The 10,199-nt window shown below is 35.4% G+C and overlaps 1 protein-coding gene across 1 annotated transcript in view; it reads right to left on the reverse strand.

The window, feature by feature from the left end:
- LOC129262472 (unconventional myosin-Ie-like) overlaps positions 1-2,023 on the reverse strand; it is an 86,127-nt gene extending 84,104 nt beyond the window's left edge. Inside the window, exon 1 of the mRNA XM_054900595.2 lies at positions 1,431-2,023. The gene's annotated coding sequence lies outside the window, so the exon portion shown is untranslated. The remainder of the gene's footprint in view (positions 1-1,430) is intronic.
- Positions 2,024-10,199: the final 8,176 nt, after the last annotated feature.

The following is a 10,199-nucleotide window of genomic DNA, read 5'->3' on the forward strand; positions in this document are numbered from 1 at the left end:
TCATGAGGTCACATGTAGAATTACCCAAGGGTCATGTGTACCCAGAACAAACATAATTGATGCAGAAATAAAGAAATGAGAGTAAATTGAACAAAAACTTTAACATTAACTTCAGGAAAAGTGATCACTAATTAATCCTCAATGCCGAATTTCACACTTTCTGCCGGATTCAAGCATCTTGGCCATTTTTTTCACTTAGCTCCTTTACTACTTGGTATCTGCCGAACTTCATTCAGGCGAGACAAACACTACAGCAGAACAAGAGGGTGGGTGCTTCATAAATCATAACCACTGTTTGTAGCTCTCGCCTCGTCAGACCCCTAAAACGAGGATTCACGGGCAGGCCGCTGCATGGGACACTCTACACACAGGTTTTGTACAGATGTCCCAGAGTTGCAAATTACACTCAAGTTTTAGGCCATCATGAAATAGAAGGCTTCTTTCCCATTTTTGTTTTCTGGTCACTTTATTCAAGTTCCTCGCATTTTGCGCCTGCCCCCTAGCCGCCACGCAAGAAAAAAATTCCATGTTTTTTCCCCATGGACACTGTCCAATGTCCAATGGCAGACGTACATGTATCGCTCTCGTTTAACATGACAGCAGAGACATTGCTGCAATCCCCGCCTAGTTAGGCAAGATCTGAGATGAAGTCCTACAAAATTCTACAAATTAATTCAAGCAACAAAAACTAATGAAAAATAATAAAAAAGAACATTATCACTGGGCATATTTCATGAGGGATGAAGATGATATGCCTTAAACATCAATTGAATTGTAAATTATCATAGCTGTTAAAAATCAAGAAAACTCAAAAAAAAAATTATATGTCTATAGAAGGAATAATATTGCCAGTTTGCCACAAGATTGCAATATTTACATGCCACTTAACATTAGTCACTTAGAACAATATTTGTAGAACTGTTCCAATGCCTTCCTGTCTGTTAAAAACTAAATTCTGTCATTCTCATTAGATTTGTACAAGGACTACTGGTTTCAGTAGATCTATACTGGATTTACCTTGAAGAGCAATCCTACATATACAGTTTCCTTTTCAAAGAAACCCAAGTAATGTGGTTATCAAAAGGACAATTCTCTCCAAAAAAAAGCAAAACTATTGTGAAGCTAACTCTAGTTTGCTAGCAAAAACTTCATGAACAATATGTATTCAGAACCAAAACAAATCCGCAGTGGAATTTCACAAGGTTTTACCAACAAGTTTATATTTTAATTTAATATGAGATTGCCAAATTTATTTGAAAATTGCATTTTAAGAATAAGTCTTGTGTATTAACCGAAGCCTATTCTCCCCAGGTAATCATTTACAATGGGCTTGGTGTTTCCTACAAAAGTAACTCTTCAACTATTTATTTAATTAACAACCTAATCTTCAAAGTTCTATATAAACAATGATTTGGGAGAGTTAAGCATACCTTCTATTTAATATTGTCACTGGAGCAGGAATTCTGTGTCAACAACAGAGAAAATATGCAAATATCCAGACTAGTCCATTAATATTAATCAAATCACCTCAAAATATATGGTACACTTTCACAAGCACTATAGCAGCTCCTCTGCACTTCAAATATACACGCGAAAGATCTACTTCCTGCTTGTAAACTTTACTTCCACTGAGCGAGCTCTCCTTGATTGTGGGCAAAGTATAGGCGACTACTGGCCCATGATAACATAATATCCTGCAGTATAGCCCCTGATTTAGAGATTAGTTTATAGACTCCGGCTCGTTCAGAGTGTATGGCTCAATGAACCTTAGCTCACTACCTATAAGTGTACTGCTCCATGTAGGTCCATTCTGGCCAGCCGAGAGTGAGTGCTTGACTTTGAAATCACAGCTCAGATAGATATATTTGAAGATTCTTCCTGGTTGGTTTGTGTATTAAGATACTGATGTCTTTGCAGACAGTGAATACTCTAAAGGGCATGAATAACCAGGATATGCTACAAATAAAAAACGGAGAAGCCGTAATATGAACTTCACAACCACTTGCTGGTGAAGGGTTGCCTCAATCTAGTGTGTAAACATGGAATGAAAATGAGAGAGTTCCATAGGGTTCATAGTCCAACATGTCCAAATTATCCAGGGGTAATTTTCAGTATGATGAATCAGGGGTAATAGTGTGCAGAGCTTAAAGGGATGATCCGGGCTGAAAATATTTATATTTCAATAAATAGAGTAAAAATCAGGGAGCAAAATGCTGAAAATTTCATCAAAATCGGATAACAAATAAACAAAGTTATTGAATTTTAAAGTTTATCAATATTTTGTGAAAACAGAACTTTATATTCACGTTGTAATGAATATTCATTAGGTGGGCTGATGATGTCAAATCCCCACTTTCCTTTTTCTTATGTTATTACATGAAATCATAAATGTTTCATTTTTTCATACATGTGTAAATGATGTTTTCATTACGATGAAAAAAGTTGCGGCAATAAATAACTAATGCACTTTCAGTTGTCAATCCAATTGTTTTAGTTCTTGGTAGAAAATTTTTGAATTTATAAACCTTATTTCCTATAACAAAATACAAAAGAACAAGTGGGGATATGACATCATCAGCCCACCTAATGAATATTCATAAAGACATGCCTAGAACTGTTTCATCGGAATAATGCAAATCTTTAAAATTCAATAACTTTGTTATTTGTTATCCGATTTTGATCAAATTTTCAGCATTTTGCTTTGTGAATTTTATTCTATTTCTCCAGCCTGGACCATCCCTTTAAAAATATTGCGTAAAGCGCTGAAATGTAGCATATTATTAGAAATTTACCTTTTTAGATGCATATTTAATTTCAGGCATTAATGTTTATCTTCTCAGTTTCATAGATGGTACAGAAAAAATATCTGTTCTGAATGTACCATCATTCACAAAATTCACCAGCAACACATTTTGTCTGTTTTTTTTTTTGGGGGGGGGGGTTATTAAACACAGCATTGCTTCAAAATTTGCGACTAGTTCCAAAATGGAAAAGACTTGTCAAAAGTTTGTAATACCTTCTTCATACCCTTTGTAAGTCATAGCCTTATTCTTAAAAGGTTATTTATGTATCACTTCACCAGGACACTTTTGTTATGGACATGACAGTTGAGTATATAGTTGTGTGGGAGTTCCCATTTATGACTCATAACGTACAGCTTATAATGATCAGAGTCAACTGACTTCTCTATAAAGCGTACTGGGTGGGGGCCATCTCTATTATGGTTTACATTCTACAGATTAAAGAAAGTTTTTTTTTCTTTTTCTTTTTTAGTTTCTTCTCCCTTACAGTTACTTTTCCATACACTGTACGTTGTTCTGTTCTTAAAAAAAAAAATCTGATTTCACTCATAGGGGAAGTTTGCTGTAAAATACAGTGTACAAGAAAAAAAATATATTGGTGAAGCACTGAAGGTTTGAAGAAAATCCATTAAAGATGAAATTGTTTTAATTTCAAGCTTTTGATTTGAGATGTTATATACAAGCAGCTGCCCCATATAATAATAGAAAATTAATTTAAATTTGTAATGCTTCATAATGACTTTAAATTTCTTCATTCAGGAGGTCCAAAATATTTTTTTCTGTTGATACATCACTTGTATTTATAAATACTGAGTCAATAAAACCCATTTTCATTATTTTTCTGAGAAAATAATTTCATTCATTTTTTTTATATCACGATACATAAGAAAAAGAATCTCACAAATGACATCACGATTACAAAAAATTTAAATTCTAATAACTTTTTAAAACTATGATGGATTTTCCATAAACCTTCACCAATATTTTCTATTATTTTTTCTGCTAATTTTACAATAAATTTTTGTCAGGGTGAAAAAATTGACAATTTATCAAAAATTAATGTGACTGAATAGCTGTACATGTTTTAAAGTAAATTAATGACAATGAGTTTCATATTAATCATTAACTTTGGTTCTAGATCTACTTTCATGATGCCACACATGTACATGTACGAAATTATCACTGTTGCCAATTTGAGGATCAAATATTTTGTTAAAGCTTTGTAGTCTTTGACTGCCTCTTTAAATGACAGAGGAGCGCATTACGTGTCATTCCCCTTCCCCCTGCTGCTCAGCTGCTGAAGTCTTGTGTTATAAATAGGTGGTTTCAAACCGCCTCGATCATAAGAATCCCTGTTAAATTACGAGAACTTTTTAAGGCTAAAAAATACCCATTAATTATTCCTGCATTCACACCGCCCCGAAACATACGGATACCCTTCGGGATAAATTCCTGAAGTTAGGAGCATGCGCAGTATGGTCTGATAAGCAGGCAAGGCGCGAGATTCAAAACCACTAGCTCAGCAGCCACCCACGGCGCCCGCGCCCAACTACACGCTGGGCTAAAATCCCCGCGAAAGTTCTCGTAATTTTGCCAAGTACCTACTATTTAGTGGGTATTTTCTTTCGGGGATATTACGCGTAATTTGCTTTCACATTGCCAATATTACCTGGTATTTTCTGATCGGGTAAATTTCCCGATCAGAAAATACCTGGAACTGACGAACTTCGAGGCGGTCTGAAACCACGTAATAACAACCTACTAGTACTTATAAGTCACTGAATGCCAGATATGCCTCTCTGATGTGAGCCATCAAAATGGCATTAGTTCTTGAACAGACACAAGATCTGAAAATAAAATACTCATTTATAAAATGTTTTACCATAAAGCGCTTTATCCAAAAGTTTCAAAGTGCTAAAAAGAAAATTAAAGAAACAAGAATATAGGCCTACAAGATACATGTATCTTGGGAAAACAAGAAAGTTAAAACATCCTTACAACAATTAATTAGACATACAAATATATCTGGAAATGAATAATACAATTTATAGATAATTTGGGGGTTTAAAATTCCATCCCCTGAAAATTTGTTCATATAGCCATAGGCAAAATATTAGCAAATATATACACTAATGGAAAAAACAGTGTTCCGCAGTGCATGCGACAGTGTGTTCGCACTGTGAACACACTGTTGCATGCACTGCGGAACACTGTTCACTGTGGGGAACACAATGTGAAATCACCTTCACACTGCTAAATTGAGCATTTCAACAGTGTGAATCGCATACAATAGTCTTGAGACCATGTGAACACACTGTGAACAGTCACACTGTCGAGGTGCCCACAGTGTGGAAATATCTTCAAACATCTCCAACAAATCCGACCCTACTCTCGTCTTTGCTCCTTCATACAGGGGCCGCGGAAGCGGGGGGCTTGGGGGGGTTTCAGCCCCCCCACACTTTTTTCCAAAACCATGTACAAAAACGTGAAAATGACCATAGGATTGTGATTTTTTGCATGGTCAGCCCCCCCCCCCCACCTCGAAAACCGTTCCGCGGCCTCTGTCATACAAACTCATCACCGCCCTAACCATTGCCTTGGATATACCTCTCTTTCTCATCGCCCACTCCATTACTCTCCTTTGAACTTTATTGAATGGCTTCTCAAAATCCACAAAACACATATACATATATATATGCAGTTTATTCCCTTTCGCTCGATATTCCTCTTGCAACCTCCTCAAAATGAATACAGCATCTATTGTTCCTTTCCCTGGCATAAAACCACATAGCGTCTTGCATCCAATTCCATCATTCTCCAAATTCTATATCAAGTACATTGTACCTTCCCCCCATTGATTTTGTATCACTTTATTAGTTTATTTCAATATTCAAGAAAGGATTACAGTACTTAAAAATATAACATTTCCATAGTAGGTAATTTACAACACAGTGAACAGAAGAAGTTCAGTAGTCCAGGACTCAAGGTCCAGGCACATTACTGCTGAGGCATGACATACAGTAGAACTATACAGTGCGTATTAAAAAAAACGGGACAGATTTGAAAAGTCTATAAAAAAAAAATTTTCAAATCATGATGTCTATATTTTGGCGTTAATAGGTGCTCTGAAGTCTTATCTTTCAAATGCCATAAAAAAATTAGTTTTGTTCATGCTTGAGCGAACACAGAATGTTTTTGTCTGAGTTTAAAAAGGAGGCTTGCGCGAAAATGGCATAAAATGAAAAATATGATGATCGGACTTCTTGCTATTCAACAGAATTCCTCTCAACCTTTTCATTATCTTTCCATAATTTTTTAATTATGCAGTTAAAATTCATTTTCAAATCTATGTATTTGCTTGAATTGTTTCTTTTTAATATGTTCTCTTTTAGCTTTGAATATTCCTTCGGAGTATGGGAGAGAATGATTTTTTTTTCAAATCCTTTCATTGTGTGCTACAAAGGTTATGGTGCCTTTAAACAGTGCCATACAGATGGATGGGGGCTCGGGGATGCCCCCCCCCCCCCCCCCACACAAATATCAAAAAATCATGACCAAGAAAAAAAGTGGAAAGGAAATAAAATTAAAGATAGAAAGTGAAATATGATATTATTTTCTGAATATTATGTCAAAATCTATCACAAAATTGGATAGTGTAATAAAAAAGTTGAAAATTTTGCTTGCTCGCCTCACTCGCTCACAACTTTTTAATACATTTTACCCAATCTGCCATATCTAGCTCCTTCGAAATTGACTCAAACACAATTGCCATTGAAAGATATAAATCATTTCCTGCTTATCCTGTCAAGCACATAATTAAACTTGGTCAAGGAATCAATAACCCCTTGAAAAATGGATTCATGTCTTTTAAAGGTACCATAACATAATTTGTTTCACATAATAAAGGATTTAAATAATTACAAGTTTTCGCAATTAATAATGCAAATCTTCTTGCATGGGTTGACAAAAAAGTATTTTTTTTTCTTACTTATGAAGGAAAATTCAATGGTAAGAGGTTTAAATGAAAAAACAAAATAATTCAAGTAAATAAATAAATTTGTAAATAAAATTTGACAGCATAATTGAGCAAGTGGAATGCCTCTGGCAGTCTCACCTGCATCACGCGATTCAATATAGCAGCAGTGCTCAGTTTGAAAATAATATAAAATAATTATTCACAAAAAACACCATTCATATTATGATACAATACTACGTTCATTTGAAATCTAAAACTTGTCAGTGATACTTGATTACCCCTATACATGTACATGTATATCCACATTTTATACACTATATCTATAAACTTTGAGAGTTGTGACAGCAATCTAATAGTTACCTCTAAAATGGCCAAAGTTCAATGACCTTAAATGACCTTTGACTTTAGTCATGTGACCTGAAACTCGCATGAGATGTTCAGTGATACTTGATGACTCTTATGTCCAAGTTTTATGAACTAGACCGATATACTTACAGAGTTATGATGGTAATTCAACAAATATCCCCAACATGGCCAAAGTCCATTGACCTATGACCTTGGTCATGTGACCTGAAACTCGCACAAGATGTTCAGTGATACTTGGCTACTCTTATGTCCACGTTTTATGAACTAGGCCAATACACTTACAGAGATATGATGGTAATTCAACAAATACCCCCAACATTGAGAAAGTTCATTGACCTTAAATGACCTTTGACCTTGGTCATGTGACCTGAAACTCGGACGGGATATTCAAAGATACTTGATTACTCTTATGTCCAAGTTTTATGAACTAGACCAATAAACTTTCAAAGTTATGATGGTAATTCAACAAATGCCCCCAATTTGGCCAAAGTTCATTGACCCTAAATGACCTTTGACCTTAATTATGTGACCTGAAACTTGCACAGGATGTTCAGTGATACTTGATTACTCTTATATCCAAGTTTCATGAATCAGATCCATAGACTTTCAAAGTTATGATGGTAATTCAACAGTTACCCCAATTTGGCCAAAGTTCATTGACCCTAAATGACCTTTGACCTTGGTCATGTGATGTAAAACTCAAGCAGGATGTTCTGTGATACTTGTTTAAACCTTATGTCCAAGTTTCATGAACTAGGTCCATATATTTTATAAGTTATGATGACATTTCAAAAGCTTAACCTTAGGTTAAGATTTCGATGTTGATTCCCCCAACATGGTCTAAGTTCATTGACCCTAAATGACCTTTGACCTTGGTCATGTGACCTGAAACTCAGGCAGGATGTTCAGTAATACTTGATTAACTTTATGGCCAAGTTTCATGAACTAGGTCCATATACTTTCTAAGTTATGCTGTCATTTCAAAAACTTAACCTTTGGTTAAGATTTGGTGTTGACGCCGCCGTCGCCGTCGGAAAAGCGGCGCCAATAGTCTCACTCTGCTATGCAGGTGAGACAAAAATTATGGCAAAGATAATAAAAAGGTTAAAGGGGAATCCAACCCAAATAAAAACTTGTTTTTATAAGGAAAAGAAAAATCAGACAAGTTGATAGGTGAAAGTTTGAACAATATTAGACAAACAACAAGAAAGTTATGAATTTTTTAAAGTTGTAAATATTGGTAATCACTATACCCATGGAGACTTCAAATTGGCTGCATATGGGATGTCCTAGTGATGTAAGGCAAGGACTACTCTTCCATGTACTCCAATACATATTAAGGCTAAAATGTCACTTTTCCCAAAAGTTTTATTTCAAATTATACTTTTCTTTCATGAGGACATAAAACAATACTACATGTACCTGGGTTATATTTGGATTACTGCCCCAAGGGAATGGGTACTTCGGAGAAAACCACAAATCCCTGATAATAAAGTACATGGCCTATGGGAAAGTCGTCCTTGTCCCTTGTCATAATTTACTTACCCAGTTGCCAATTTGAAATCTACATAGTATGATACCCCTTTCATAAACCCAATAAAACCTATCCTCCAATTAGCCGCCTAAGAGTAATGCGGATAATTCAATAAAAATTGCGTTCACAAACTCCGAAAATTATCCGCATTATTTTTACGAGCACCCGTCCTGAAAAAGGCGGATAATCGTCATGACAACTGGACACGCCCCCTCCGATGCGGTTGTGTTGGAAAAGGGTGACCTTGTGACCACACCATGGCAATTATCCGCATTATTTGGAAATACGTTCATAAACTCAAAATCTTGTCCCGATGCCGCTATTATGCGGATAATAGCAGCATCAGAATAATGCGGATAACTCTTGTCCTCCTCTGATTTAAAGACCAAATTATGCTGCTATTAGCCGCATAATTGGGTTTTATTGGGTTTATGAAAGGGGTATTAGTGATCTCCATTTTAAAGCAGCTATAACTTTCTTATTGCTTGTCCGATTTCTTTCAAACTTTCACCATTCTTTTTAATTTATTTTTCTCCTTCCAAACACAACATTTTATGGCCAAGTCTGCTGATAAGCAAGAGGTCTGATCCTCATACTACTCATATTCTGCCATTTTGGCGCAAGCCTCTCTTTGTACCGCCGACAAAAACGTCCCGTGTTCGCTCAAGCATGAACAAAGTTTATTTTTTGTAATGGCATTTCAAAGATAAGATTTCAGAGCATTTATTAACATCAAAATATAGATATCATAATTTGAAACAAATTTTTTATAGACTTTTCAAAACTGTCCCGTTTTTTTTATACGCACTGTAGATCATAACCCAACTTACAAGACAAAGTAGAGGATAGCAAAGATCTTGATTGTGATTTGTTGATATTCTGTAGTCAAAATATATAAATATATCATGTCAAGTAGAAACAAGTGAGTTTATACTGATTTTGTTTAATACCGTATTTTCCGGAATATAAACCGCAGCCGTGTATAAACCGCACCCCCAATTTTGGACGATTCCCCTAACGGAAAAAGGAGCGGTTTATATTCCAGAAAATATGGTACACAATAGGGGCAAACAAGTTTTGTACATGTAGGTAAAACTTTACGCCCACAACAAGGTATGCTAGGTATTACTTTTATTGTTATTATGCACGCACTATTGTTTACTTGATTTTGTTAATACTACATGTATCAAGTTATCATCATCATTATCCTTATTAAGCATGTAACGATGACCATTGCATGCTCCAATAACTTCACAGTTCACACCCCTGTATGTACCACAGCTCGTTGCATTCCCTTTTCCTTTCTAATACATAATTTATCAAAATATAGATCTATGATTGATCTAAGTTTTGATAATGATCAGAATCTAGCAATCAACACCACATTGGGGCAATTTTAAGAACATAAAGAATCATTAAAAATCTAAAGTTGTCTAAATCCCCATTTTGGGGGGAATAACATAGGAATAAGCCAAGGTCCCTCACAGTTGTGTGAGCTGGCTCACCGTCTGTTTATGTTTAG

The sequence above is a fragment of the Lytechinus pictus genome, chromosome 5 (genome assembly GCF_037042905.1).
Source record: "Lytechinus pictus isolate F3 Inbred chromosome 5, Lp3.0, whole genome shotgun sequence".
NCBI classification, from domain to species: domain Eukaryota; kingdom Metazoa; phylum Echinodermata; class Echinoidea; order Temnopleuroida; family Toxopneustidae; genus Lytechinus; species Lytechinus pictus.